Consider the following 12,597-nt stretch of genomic DNA (forward strand, 5'->3'; position numbering starts at 1 on the left):
CACACAAAACCTTAATATGACCCACCCGTTCACTGCAGGACAAACGCCTCTCCCGCAGACCAGCAACCATGCTTGTGCTGCACTGCCCGAGTCAGTTAGTGCCCCCGAACTTCCTCATCTCATTGCAAAATCAAGTTAAAGGTCTCCCGTGCAAATTTTCCCATTTCTCAATCGTCACACTGCTACCTGATATACAGGGTGCCAACGAACATTGTGCCACCTTAGCGTTCCTAACGACCACGCCATCTGAAATGCGGGCCCGCCTATAACAGGCATTGTAGGCTATTCCATTGTAGCAGCTCAGCGACGGCGAGTGCCTCTGCTGTGGGAAATAGTTTGGACCCCTGGCCACTCGGGTCTTGCTGGGAATGAAGCGGCCCATGCCGCAGCCCGCGCTCTCCACAACCGGGCACTCCCCTCTGCAAGGCTAGATACCACAGGACGTCCAGATTCTGCAAGCACCACCTTAACACCGCTGGACTCTACCTATAGCTCCATCCTTTCCCACTACACAAACAACAGAAGAAGGTACCCTCCTCCCCACCCATCCCTTACCCCACATGAAGCCTATGTCTATCGCCGCCTTCAGACGGAAACTTTCTACAATCACACGATTCTCTCACACATCTCCCCATCCCTATTCCCCCATAACTGCCAAGCGTGTGACCTTCCTCTTACCACCTTCCACCTAGTCTTCTCCTGCCCGCAGCACCCAACCCCCCTTCACTCCCCCACCCTTGAGCAGTGGGAGTCCGCTCTGACCAGCTCGTCACCGGAGCAGCAGCTCTGCCTGGTGAAACGAGCTCTGGAATCGGCGCGGGCTCGCGGCCTCCTGGACATGGGAGGCTGACCACTTCCCCTTCCCTCTCCCCTAAAGCTCAAATAAACGTTTTAAATGCATAGCATTTTAGTAACTCACAATGTCACGCGGCGTTCGGCCTAGTCCGCAGCCAGGCCACTACACTATAAAAGAAACAACAGTTTCCGGCGCCCGGATTCGAACCCATGACGGCGCGGGCGGAACGGCAAGTGCCGGGCGCACTACCGATTGAGCCACGCAACCAACACGGATTTCGATGCACCGATAGCGCCTTATATCCTTCACTCATTTATGGTTTGTTTCGAAAGCGCCATAAGTTGTCACGCGCCTCCGCAAGATGGCGACACAGGTTCCGCGATCGAGACTATGATCGAGAGACCCGCCATAAGTTGTCACGCGCCTCCGCAAGATGGCGACACAGGTCCCGCGATCGAGACTATGATCGAGAGACCAGCAGCGCTGGTCGCGTCTCGTGCTGCCGGGACGCCCCGCTGTAGCCCACCGCAAATTTGATGACGTGCAGCGTGTAACAAGAAAACCAACAACCAATACGTAATCCATACGACTTGCCGGCGCACCCCCTCGGAAATGCTGTGCATTTGATCGTGCCCCTCGCGAGGGGGATGTATTTGTTTGCTTTTTTTCTTTTTGCTTTTTTTACCACCACCAGCTCAGCCGCGGCTTCCGAAGAAGCTCTTGGCTCCGGAGCAGCGCGCTGCGTGAGTCTAGCTCGAGGCACGAGCCACTGGGTACCCGTCACGTGGCCAGCAGTCGGAACCCAGTCGCCGAGCTACCAGCATCTCGCTGATACACTTGCAACTCAGAAACCACCACGGGCACCATGACTCACCCGTAGCCGGCGCCGTTCGTCTCCCGCTCTTCGGTCGGCGCTCCGCAATAAATGAAGGCGTACGGTACGTCTTCTCACGTCCCCATCACCATATTTTCGTTCCAACGAAAGTAAGGCTCCGGTGTTTAATCTCATTAGATATTTTCACTATGTAAAGGCAATTATGCCTAATACCTCTACAGGAAAAGCTGAGAACAGATTATTGGCACGGAGTCTTCTTCAGGGTAAAAGTGTAAAAGAGTTTTGAAGACGATAGTCTTTCTTGGGCTACTTAAACCCAGAAATTTTGGTCTGTCTGTATGTCTGTCTGTAACTCGACTCCGCCACCCGGCCAAAGTAAAATTGATATTGCGCAATAGTCTTATATACTCACAGCCAAATGTAAACATCTAAGCCCGGTTTATATGTTCATACTTGTCAATGTTGTTGAACAAGAACAAGACATTACGCAAATATAAGACAGGAAATTAGTACACAAGGGATATTTACAGTGTTCCTTTATTAAGAAATTTATGGATGCTTGGTTTTTCGATAACAAATGATATTCTACATCTACTGCAGAAAACCGCCGCCTCCTGGCGGCAACTGAAAAATCACGCGGAAACAGCAACGAAAGGCTCCACTAGCTAGGTTCCACGTTCTGCTTGGAACGCACGTGAATGCAGGTGGCCGACTAAAGGCTCCACTAGCTAGGTTCCACGTTCTGCTTGGAACGCACGTGTAGCACGGCCACGCGGTTCTATAAACCTTGTAGTCGGCCACCTGCATTCACGAGCGTCTCCGCCGTACTGCAGCGCTGGCATCGAGGAACCCGGCCTGTAGCAGTGGAACGCGGTAAATTCAAATCGCCTTGCGCAAACCTTTAGTGTCTTTACCTTGGGATGAGCACGGCGGTACAGGAACAGCATGAGAGGTGAGCAGGAAAGCAAAGGGGGGCATTTCCTTGGCAAATGTCTACAAAGACTATCGTCTTTTGACGATATTTGCAACGAAAGGAGCAGATACGCAGCCAATTTTTTTTTATGGAAAGTATGTCTTACCATTTTAGTCACGCCGCACTTCTTTACTGTGTTTTTTTTTATGCCAATCTGTAATGCGATTTCCCAATGAAATACTTTTATGACCAGCACACAATGCCATGATGCCTTTACTGCATGAGGCCGGGTTATAGCTAGTTGGCTGAGGACCGAGATGGTAAAATTGTATTGTATGTAAAGAATGAAATAAACTTTCTTTGTTTCTTTCTTTTCATTGGGTTTTTTTTTGTGTGTGTGCAAGGGCATCTAAAGCCAACAGCGCCAATCGGCATAGGGTTAGTGCATATTAATCTCTTGACCAGCATCGCTGTTTTGTAATCTCCAGTTGGATCGGAGTGCATGATGTTCAGTTCTTAAAAAATTAGCGGAGATGGTGCAGCTATTGGGGCCGATGCTATTCTGCGAACGGGCCTTTTTGTAATAAACAGGTTTGTAGTATGGTGTGTAAGGGTATCCCCGTGACTCTACGTAGTAGGTTAAATACAAGTGGAAAGTATTAACGTAAATTGGACGCATTGCTCTTTAGGTAAAGTGCTTCCGTACTTGGATCTGAGTAAGGCACGCAAAAGATAGCTTCTTGCCGACTGTTGCAATGTGCGGGGCCCAGCACATTGATGAGTCCGATGTTGAATGAATGAAGGCCGAATGAAATTTTGTGTTATCTGAAAGATTCTACGCTTCGTAGCACTCTGAGTTTTGGTTCGACGAGCAGCGATGCGTTATTACTGAGAAATAAGTACTTGAAGCTGGCATTTCTCTCTCCCGTTTCCCTCTTATTTGTTCGTGGCGTAGCCATCGCGTCTCACAGTAAGAGAGAGGCATCGATGTAGTGTAAAGTTTAAACGGTTGGTGCTAGGCACGCTGACAACGGTAGCTTTTACGTGTACAATTTATGGCCGACCGCCGAAAAAGTTCATCTGGCTGGAGAGGCTGGTTTGGATTTGGACCGAGGGAACCAGGAATTATTTTAAACGTCCGTGCACTCGGTGTGCCCGTCTTCACTGGACACCCAGACCCCATCAAGACGGCGCAAACGAAGCCCCCTTCAGAAGCGATAGATTCCGTTTCAAATATCGGGCAAACCGGCCACCCGGCTAGCCCAACCTTTAAACGCTGACCTGAGTGTCGCTCAGGCGCGTGCCTTGATCCAACCTTGTCGGGCCATCGCGTTCATCTATTATTCTCTTCTCTCACGCCAAGCTAGCTTGAAGTATAAACTCGCTTTCCGGCACCCGTCTCGAATAGTCCTCGTGGCCGAGGTTCACCAACTTCAAACTTAGGGGTAGAGCTACGTGACGCGCGATTTACGGATTGTATATCAACTGCGGCTTGCGGCGAACTGAACAGTAGAAGGTGGAAATAGCTCGGATAACAACTTGCAGTAAGTACCTTGACCTTTTACGGGTGATAAGGCTCGAACCAGGCACGCGCACGCTATAGCGGTAGCAACAATCGCGCGCGAAAAACGGATTAGAAGCTCAGGCGGGTCGCTTAACCCCCTGCAGAGCATCTTGTACCTTCTGCTGCTTCCTGCCGGAGTTATTGCTCTCAGAAGCTCGGGCGTTCACCGCGGTAGGTTACTGACTTCACTAATTACGCACAAATGCTTTTCTAAAACTGAACTAAAAGTATAGTGGCCGACTCTGAAGCCTGGGGAAAGCAGCCTGTCTCGCAATGTACAAGACCTGTAGTCTGTGTTTTTAAACTAGATCAGCTCCCGGAAAGTTTGGATTTGTATTTATTTTTCAAGCTTAACCACTTAGGAACTGTTTATTTGAAGAAAACATTTATAGGCGCGTCTCCAACGAGCCCTCGCCGTTCACAATTTTTGCGGCGTCACAAACCGTAGTACCGTAACGCGTACGGGGCGTTGTCGCCTGTCCTCACTTTTCTAGTGCCTTATTAAACACATGCTAGTTCAGAGAATAGTGTACTTACATTTCTGGCGCCGTAATCTATCAATACAGGCCACCGTGTTTTTACCCTTTAGTATAAATTGAAGTATTTATAGGTCTGAACTTGGCAAAGAGCATTTCCATCCACCTGCAGATTGTCCCAGATACATGGACTCGACGAGGGAGGGTCCAGTCGACTAGCGGGTCCAGCTAAGCTCGACCCCTATCGTGTTTATGTGAACCCCGTAAAAAAAAAACTCCGCTTATGGTCACTAGATCCAACGGGTCATTAGATCCAACGAGTCAGGAGATCCACTAGGTCACGTGATGCCCGAGTCAGAAGATCCAGCGAGTCAAGAGATCCAACCGAATCACTAGATCCAACGCGTCAATTGATCCAACTAGTCAAGAAATTCATCCGAGTCCCTAAATCCAACGCGTCACTAGATCCAACGAGCCATTACATCCAAAGGGAGGAACCTTTTGGATGTAATGGTGACCGTTGGCTCTGGTGACTCGGAATCTAGAGTTTTTTTTATTCTAGAGTTTTTTCCTGGAACCGGACGGGTTCCAGGAAAAAGAGCTCTTCAGCTCTTCACAGCCCGCCTACTCAGTCCGACGAGCGTGTCAACACCACCTGCCTGTTGGTCTGAGAGGCTCATCCCGACGGCTTTTCGACTCACCCCGTCCATGTATACATGAATGGGTCGGGTCGAAACATCCAGTATTTCTCGACTCAACTCCCCCTCGTCGTGTCCATGTATACGAGGCCACCACTGCGATTCAGCCCGCCTGTTCCCTGTGGGCGGGAGATACAAGTTTGGCGCACTGCCGTGAAGTTCTGTGTTGCGGTGAGGCCATCCCTTTCCGCGGTGGGAACAAGACGTGATGTTCCGTACTGGAAAGAAACTTCCTATTTCTAGGTTCAGAAATTCCACATGTTTAGCGGGGTCTGTACAGTCTCTCTAGCGCCGCTTTATTGGACGCCATTTTATCGAAGCCGTTTTATCGAATAACGTTTTATAGACGGACGTTTTATCGCCGCCGTTTTATGTAAAGTGTTTTCCCAGCCTCTTCGTGTAACACAAAATACCGGGTGTTGGGAATGAGCATCCCAGGGCGGTTGCCAGGTTGTGACTCGCATCCAGCTCGTCACCGAAGTTGGGAATCAGCCATCCTGACGCTGTCTCCGCTGTAGCGACGTTGCCTTGCTCCGTCCGCTATCGACGCGGCGCAGAGCAGAGCGAAGAAGTTCTCCAGCCGATGAAAACTTAAAGTAACATTTATATACAGTATGTACAGGGTAAGCAAACGTTACATAACTCGCACAAAGGCGACAGCACCCTTTTACTCGGTGCTTCCGAAGAGACTGGTGCCGGAGAGAAGCCGCCGAGGAAAGCCGACGATGAGAGCCTCCGGGCTTCTTTTATAGCCCGGGAGTTCGTTGGGGCCCCGAGAAGTTCAAATAGCTCCAATCAGAGCTCTCGCTGCCTGAAGTTTGAATTCCGACGAATGGTAGCGAAGAGGTGGGTCAGCTGCGCCGCCAATGGGGAAAGGGAGAGCGATGCCGCCGCCGTCTCCGTGACCTCGCCTCCGGGCGTAGCGACATGCCCTTGTTTGGGTCGTTCTCCGCTGAGGGATTCGGCCGCGCCGCAGCGTTTCGAGATGCAGGAGTCGGCCGCGCCGCAGCGTTCCGAGATGCAAGATTCGGCCGCGCCGCAGCGACGAAAGGGAGAGGCGTGACTCAGCCTCGCTGTCGGCGCGTCGCCTCGTGCAACGCCTTTGGGCCAGGCGCTCTGGCACAACAGCACCCCCGCCGCCAGACAATGCGCCGTGAAGACGAGCTGCCTCCACGTGGCTCGGATGCTGGGCGTGCTCGTTCGCCAGGCTCATCCAGGTACACCTCCAGTGCCCCAGGAAAAGGGCGGCTCCACCAAGTTCCTCTCCTTGAACAGGTACCGCCTGCCAGGTCCGGATCACAGGTACCTCGCCGTGCTGCCCAGGTGTCTCGACCAGCTTCGTCCGGCTCTTCCGGTCTGTCCTCAGCACCGGTTGCTCATCGTTCTGGAGCTTGCAAAGAACCGACCGACAACAGGCAACACCCAGCGCAAGCAAGCACCCTCTATCCTCCGTCAGAACACCAGACTCTAAAATGTGACAAACTCTTCTAGCTAAGTGTCTATCCCAAATTTGGACCCTATACACCAAGAGACCCATGCGGGACGTAAAACTCTTAAAGGAAGAACTCACACTAAGTGTCAAACGTAACACACGACATTAAATGATAACTAAGGTTGATTACTTGAAATCACGCGGTGCGGAAATAATCAACTGAGGCAGCAAATGAGGGCAATAATTTTGCTCCCATCTACCTGCTAAGATAAAAGCTACTCACGAAGAGGCGAAATGAAAGACACGGGGAGGACGAAGGCGGCCCTACTTAGAACGCCCGGCTTAGTGCGTTCGCGTTACCGGCTACAGAGCACGCAAACTTCTGCACTGCCGACACGATGCAGCCACATTCCTTTTTGGATGTACCCAAGCCTCTTCCCTGCAAGTTAGCTTGCGGCTTAAGTACAAAACTGGTCGTTCCCGGCCGTTCGCATCCTCTTGGCATAGTACAGCTTCCATGCCACGATCGCTCGATCGAACTGAATAACGAACCTTTCGAAAAGTCGTGGACCGTTAGAACTGTCTCCTCGCGCAAAACTCGTTTCAGCGCTTAAAACGCGTCCTCCTACTTTGTGTCCCATTGCACCTTAACTGGCTCTTCTGAGAGCGTCAGTCAAAGGATTAGCCAGTGTGGAGTAATCTCTCACATACGCTTAGCCATATCCAGTCAAACCCGAAAAAGTCCTTATCTCAGACTTAGTCGTTGGTCAGCGATAGCTTACGACTGCGGCCACTTAACGACTGACGGTCTTCGTCGGCCGCGCTGCCACAACCACCTGCCTTAGTTACGTCACTTCGGCGCAACCTATGTGACACTAACTGTTTGACTGATAGTCCTGCTTCTTTGCGTCTGCTCAGCACGACTCGTGAGTGCTCTACTTGCTCCTACCCAGCGCGTACTAGAAAAGCTGGCGCCATCGTCGAGGTAATGGAGCGCGCACTACCACAGGCCACAAAACACCCGATCCGTTAGTTTTGAGAAGCAATATGCTCGTGTTTGAGTCCGAAGCTGAACATGACGGGACGGACTGTCCGAACGGGGAAACGAAGAACGCAGCGTTACAACTAGCTCTTCCCCACAGGCTAGTTTCGTTATTCGAAACGCGTTCTCTTTCCGCGGTCATATACAAGCCTCACAAAGCTGACGCCCGTTATCGCGCGCGGAGCTGACTTCAAGGCCGACATCGCGGCAGGCACACATGCCTCCAAATAGCGTTTCCGCTCATAGCAGAAAGCTCTCAACTCCCGCTTTCGCCCTGAGCGCCTTCGTTCCACTGGCTTGGAATGCGGGTGAAAGTGCCCCACCTTGCTTTCAAGCAAGCCATCGAGAACTAGGGACAACGGAGAGTTCGCCTCGCAACGCGCGGCCACCTGGGTTTCCCCGCCGATGGGGATGGCGCAACCCGCTTCGGCCGTCGGCGGCTCGATTAAGCTCGGCCTTCGTTGCTCGCTCGTCTCTCGTGTCCTGCTCGCAGGCTTAGCCACAACATCGCCCGCGTTAAAGCTCACACCCGAAGGAACACCTTCTGTTTCCGGGGGCTCTAGCGGCTTCGTCTGGCTAGCCTCGCCGTCCAAACTTTCACGAGAAACCTCGCCATCTCGCGCACTGTGCGCGATCCTCTTGGAAGCCGTCTCTGAGGCCCATAGAGTTTCATACTAATGTATATTAGTATGAAACTCTATGTCTGGCATGGCCGCCCTCATGGGGGTTGAAGCAGACGATCAACGGCTCGCATAAGGTCTCGCATAGACACTAGCGCCAGTGTCCCCTCTAGTGTATATTAGTATGAAACTCTATGCTGAGGCCTCCTCTGATTCTGAGCGTTCTGCAGAGATCGTTGAACCCGAGACCGACACATGAACGCGATCAGCGGACCCGCACGGCCCTCTATCGGACGTCTCAGCAAGTGCGTTATCTACTCCAGGTACGCCATTGCTCTCCGAGACGGCGGTACAGTCTCTGTCAACTTCACTCGCGACGAGCTCACCGGATTTCTCTGTCGGCCCTATCGGCAGCGCTTCGACCTTGAGCTCGTCTTCGCGTAACGGCTGATCGGAAAACGGTGACAACGTACTCTCCGTGTCGCCCGGCTCCGTTTCTCCACCGAAGGGTTTCACGCAACCCGCCTCAGCCGCTGGCGGTTCGACTAACCTACCGCGAGAGTTTTCGTTCGGCTCGTAGTTCGGGCTAAGCTTCTCGGCGTCCTTTCGCTTCTCCCTCGCTGGGGAAGAGTGAACATTCTCCGAGAGCTTCCCCGCTTGCGAACTCGTAAGTGCCATGCACTGGCCACTGCTCGCGGACTGTGCGCGCGTCTCGAAATCTTTATTTCGAAGCGGCTTCTCTGCCTCCGCGCCGTTCTCGCCTTCCTGGCTCGCTTCTCTGGCCAAGAATACGAGTGCGGTCGCTTCGCCTTTGCCCTGGCACGCTCCGTCTTCCGGCCCTGACCACTCAACAACGAACGGCGGCCGTTGGTCCTGACTTCTCGGACCGCTCGCCTGAAGCGTTGGACAAGTCACGCTAGGCGCCGGCGAACCCTGCCGGAGCTCCGACTCTAGCCTCATCAACTCCAGCCACTCGAGCTGCCTTTTGGCTTCCCGTTCCTGCCTTTCAGCTTCCTCCCTCCGTTCCTGCCTTTCGGCTTGCTCTCTCCGTTTCTGCCTTTCGGCATCCTCGCGCTCACGGCGCTCTTTCTTTTCGGCTTCCTCGCGCTCCCGGCGCTCTTTCTTTTCGGCCTCCTCGCGCTCACGGCGCTCTTTGATATCATCCCTGGCCTCATTGACTTCCTCAGCCGTTACATTCTCCTTCCTCATGATCTCAAGGATCGCATGCTTCCGTTTCGCACGGCCTAAGTCAAGGCCCAGCTCCTCGCAAATTTCGATGAGTTCCTTCACTCTAAGGTCCTCCATCGTTTGCACTGGCCTCTTGCTGCTTACCCGCTTTAGAATTCCCTTGCCGTTCCTGTACTACCAAGCTACTAGTAAGGCACGCGCAAGTAATTCTCTACGCTCCTTTGTTTACCTCTCGGCACTAGCTTTGGTTTCAAAACACTCTCTAGGCTTGAAACACTCAAAGCTATACACAGTGCTTCACCCAGCCCTTCTCTAAACTACCATAACCTGTGCTAGAGAAGTCTGGTGAACTGAGAGAAAACGTCGAGCGCTTACCACACCAGGTAGTAGCCGTTGCCGGTCGATCCCGCAGCTGCCTTCCACTGTTGGGAATTGACGATCCCACCGCTGCCACCACTGTTGGGAATGACTATCCCACCGCTGCCACCACTGCTGGGAATGAGCATCCCAGGGCGGTTGCCAGGTTGTGACTCGCATCCAGCTCGTCACCGAAGTTGGGAATCAGCCATCCCGACGCTGTCTCCGCTGTAGCGACGTTGCCTTGCTCCGTCCGCTATCGACGCGGCGCAGAGCAGAGCGAAGAAGTTCTCCAGCCGATGAAAACTTAAAGTAACATTTATATACAGTATGTACAGGGTAAGCAAACGTTACATAACTCGCACAAAGGCGACAGCACCCTTTTACTCGGTGCTTCCGAAGAGACTGGTGCCGGAGAGAAGCCGCCGAGGAAAGCCGACGATGAGAGCCTCCGGGCTTCTTTTATAGCCCGGGAGTTCGTTGGGGCCCCGAGAAGTTCAAATAGCTCCAATCAGAGCTCTCGCTGCCTGAAGTTTGAATTCCGACGAATGGTAGCGAAGCGGTGGGTCAGCTGCGCCGCCAATGGGGAAAGGGAGAGCGATGCCGCCGCCGTCTCCGTGACCTCGCCTCCGGGCGTAGCGACATGCCCTTGTCCCTTGTTTGGGTCGTTCTCCGCTGAGGGATTCGGCCGCGCCGCAGCGTTTCGAGATGCAGGAGTCGGCCGCGCCGCAGCGTTCCGAGATGCAAGATTCGGCCGCGCCGCAGCGACGAAAGGGAGAGGCGTGACTCAGCCTCGCTGTCGGCGCGTCGCCTCGTGCAACGCCTTTGGGCCAGGCGCTCTGGCACAACACGGGCCATCTCCAATAACGTGAAATGTAGGGGGGGGGGGCGAATCATGAAGTGTATCAGCATATTCTTGGCGCCTTGGCATTTTTGCCCGCGGAGATGAAACTGTTGGGGAGTAGAAATGTACAGCTTTGCTTGCAGCATGAAGCGTTCTAGCGCGAGGTGTTTGAAAACGAATGCCCCGTGTGTTCGTTTAAACACAGAAGTGCCAACGGCTCACAGCCTGCCAGCGTGTTGCGCGCTTGCCGAACAGAGTATAAACAAACAAACAAAACATTAGAGCCCTTCCACTCTGTGAAAAAGGATGCAAAGCAGCACGCCCTACACGGAGTCCACGAAACAAAACCTGTTTGTTTGTAATTTAGGACTGAGCATACTTCCTAGCCAATTACATGAATGAAATTTGGCAGAGGGCCAAGCTTTATCCTAGCGGGAAAACGTAGAGCTGTCTCTTTACCTCCTTCATCGCAAGCATCTTACTGTTAGTGCAACACGCCAACCCAATCCACTGTACCACAGGTGACACCGCACCGGTCGCGTCGGCTGTTTTACGATCATGTTGAACCTCACGCCAACACAACGGACATGTCATCAGTAAACATGTCATCTCCCCCCTCCCTACCACCCTCCTCTTCCAACTCGTGCGCGCATAAACCGGTAACCAGTCTTGAGCGGGTGCTTAGAAGTGAGAGATACTGTCAAACATGTCGCCCTGAAAGCCATTTAAGCTTAACAAGTGATATCGACCCACGTCGGCGTTCCAAGCGGGCCAGATCCAGGAGGGATTCGCAGCTGCACGACCAGTTGTAACGTGAGGCGGGTACGGCGGCAGCAGCGGCTTTCCATGGTTTCCGCACCCATTCACGCTTCTGTTCGGGCTGACGCTTCTTAAGCTTCCACTCTTCTTCCTCCAAGAAAGCGACATGCGTCCGTCCCACAGCGAGTTAACAACTCGAGGGCTTCGACATCTACACTAGTGGACACCTACGTTGGTATCCCTTTCGCTGCCAGTAGTGGGCATCTCATTGTCTGTGCAACACACCAACCCCAGACCCACAGCGCTCGTTTGCGTTCACATTTAAATCTCACCACACCACAACTGGTATGTCATCAGTAGCGGCTTTAGGCCCTGCTGTGCATGCATGCCTCCTCCCTTTAACCCCAACCCCTGCCCGTCAGAACCGGCAACAAGGGATAAGCGCCAAATTAGGAGTGAAATACATTATTGAATGGAGGGAGAAATACTTTATATGATGAGTGTAGGGTTTAACACGGCGACGCAACGCGGGCGATGAGGCGCGCCGTAGTGGAGGGCTCCGGATTAATTTTGACTACCTGGGGATCTTTAACCTGCGCCGAAATCTCGCACACACTGGTGTTTTTGCTTTTCGCCTCCCTCAAAAAAGCGGCCGCCGCGACAGGGAATTCAACCCGCGTCCTGGTGCTCAGCAGCGCAACGCCTTAGCCACTGAGCCACTACGGCGGATAGACCCAGGTTCGACCCCGGCCACGAGAAGCACTTTTGTTTTGAGGCGGGTGATGTGACTGCACTTATCATCCTCATCGTCGTCGTCGTCGTTTTCTGAAAACCATTGTGTAGAGTGGGCTTCCCTGCAGTGTTTGGTGCAACGTCGAACGTCGTAGTGAGGCATGCAAAACTTCCGTTTAAATGCACTCGTAAGAATGAAATTGCCTGTCCGCGGAACCCATAACGCTCTAGCTTTTTCCGCACACACCTGTGGTAACACAGTCGAAGGCCTGTTTAATGTCGAGAAATATGCCTACGGTAATGCGACCCTCATCGAGAACTTGAGGAATTATTCCGGTTAC

At 52.8% G+C, this 12,597-nt stretch overlaps 1 protein-coding gene across 4 annotated transcripts in view; it reads right to left on the bottom strand.

The window, feature by feature from the left end:
- LOC144149558 (cysteine-rich motor neuron 1 protein-like) overlaps positions 1-12,597 on the bottom strand; it is a 241,271-nt gene that overhangs the window by 146,975 nt on the left and 81,699 nt on the right. The window lies entirely within an intron of this gene.

This window comes from Haemaphysalis longicornis, unplaced genomic scaffold (genome assembly GCF_048455015.1).
Source record: "Haemaphysalis longicornis isolate Haplotype H1 unplaced genomic scaffold, Haemaphysalis longicornis Haplotype H1 scaffold_8, whole genome shotgun sequence".
In the NCBI taxonomy this organism is placed as follows: Eukaryota; Metazoa; Arthropoda; class Arachnida; order Ixodida; family Ixodidae; genus Haemaphysalis; species Haemaphysalis longicornis.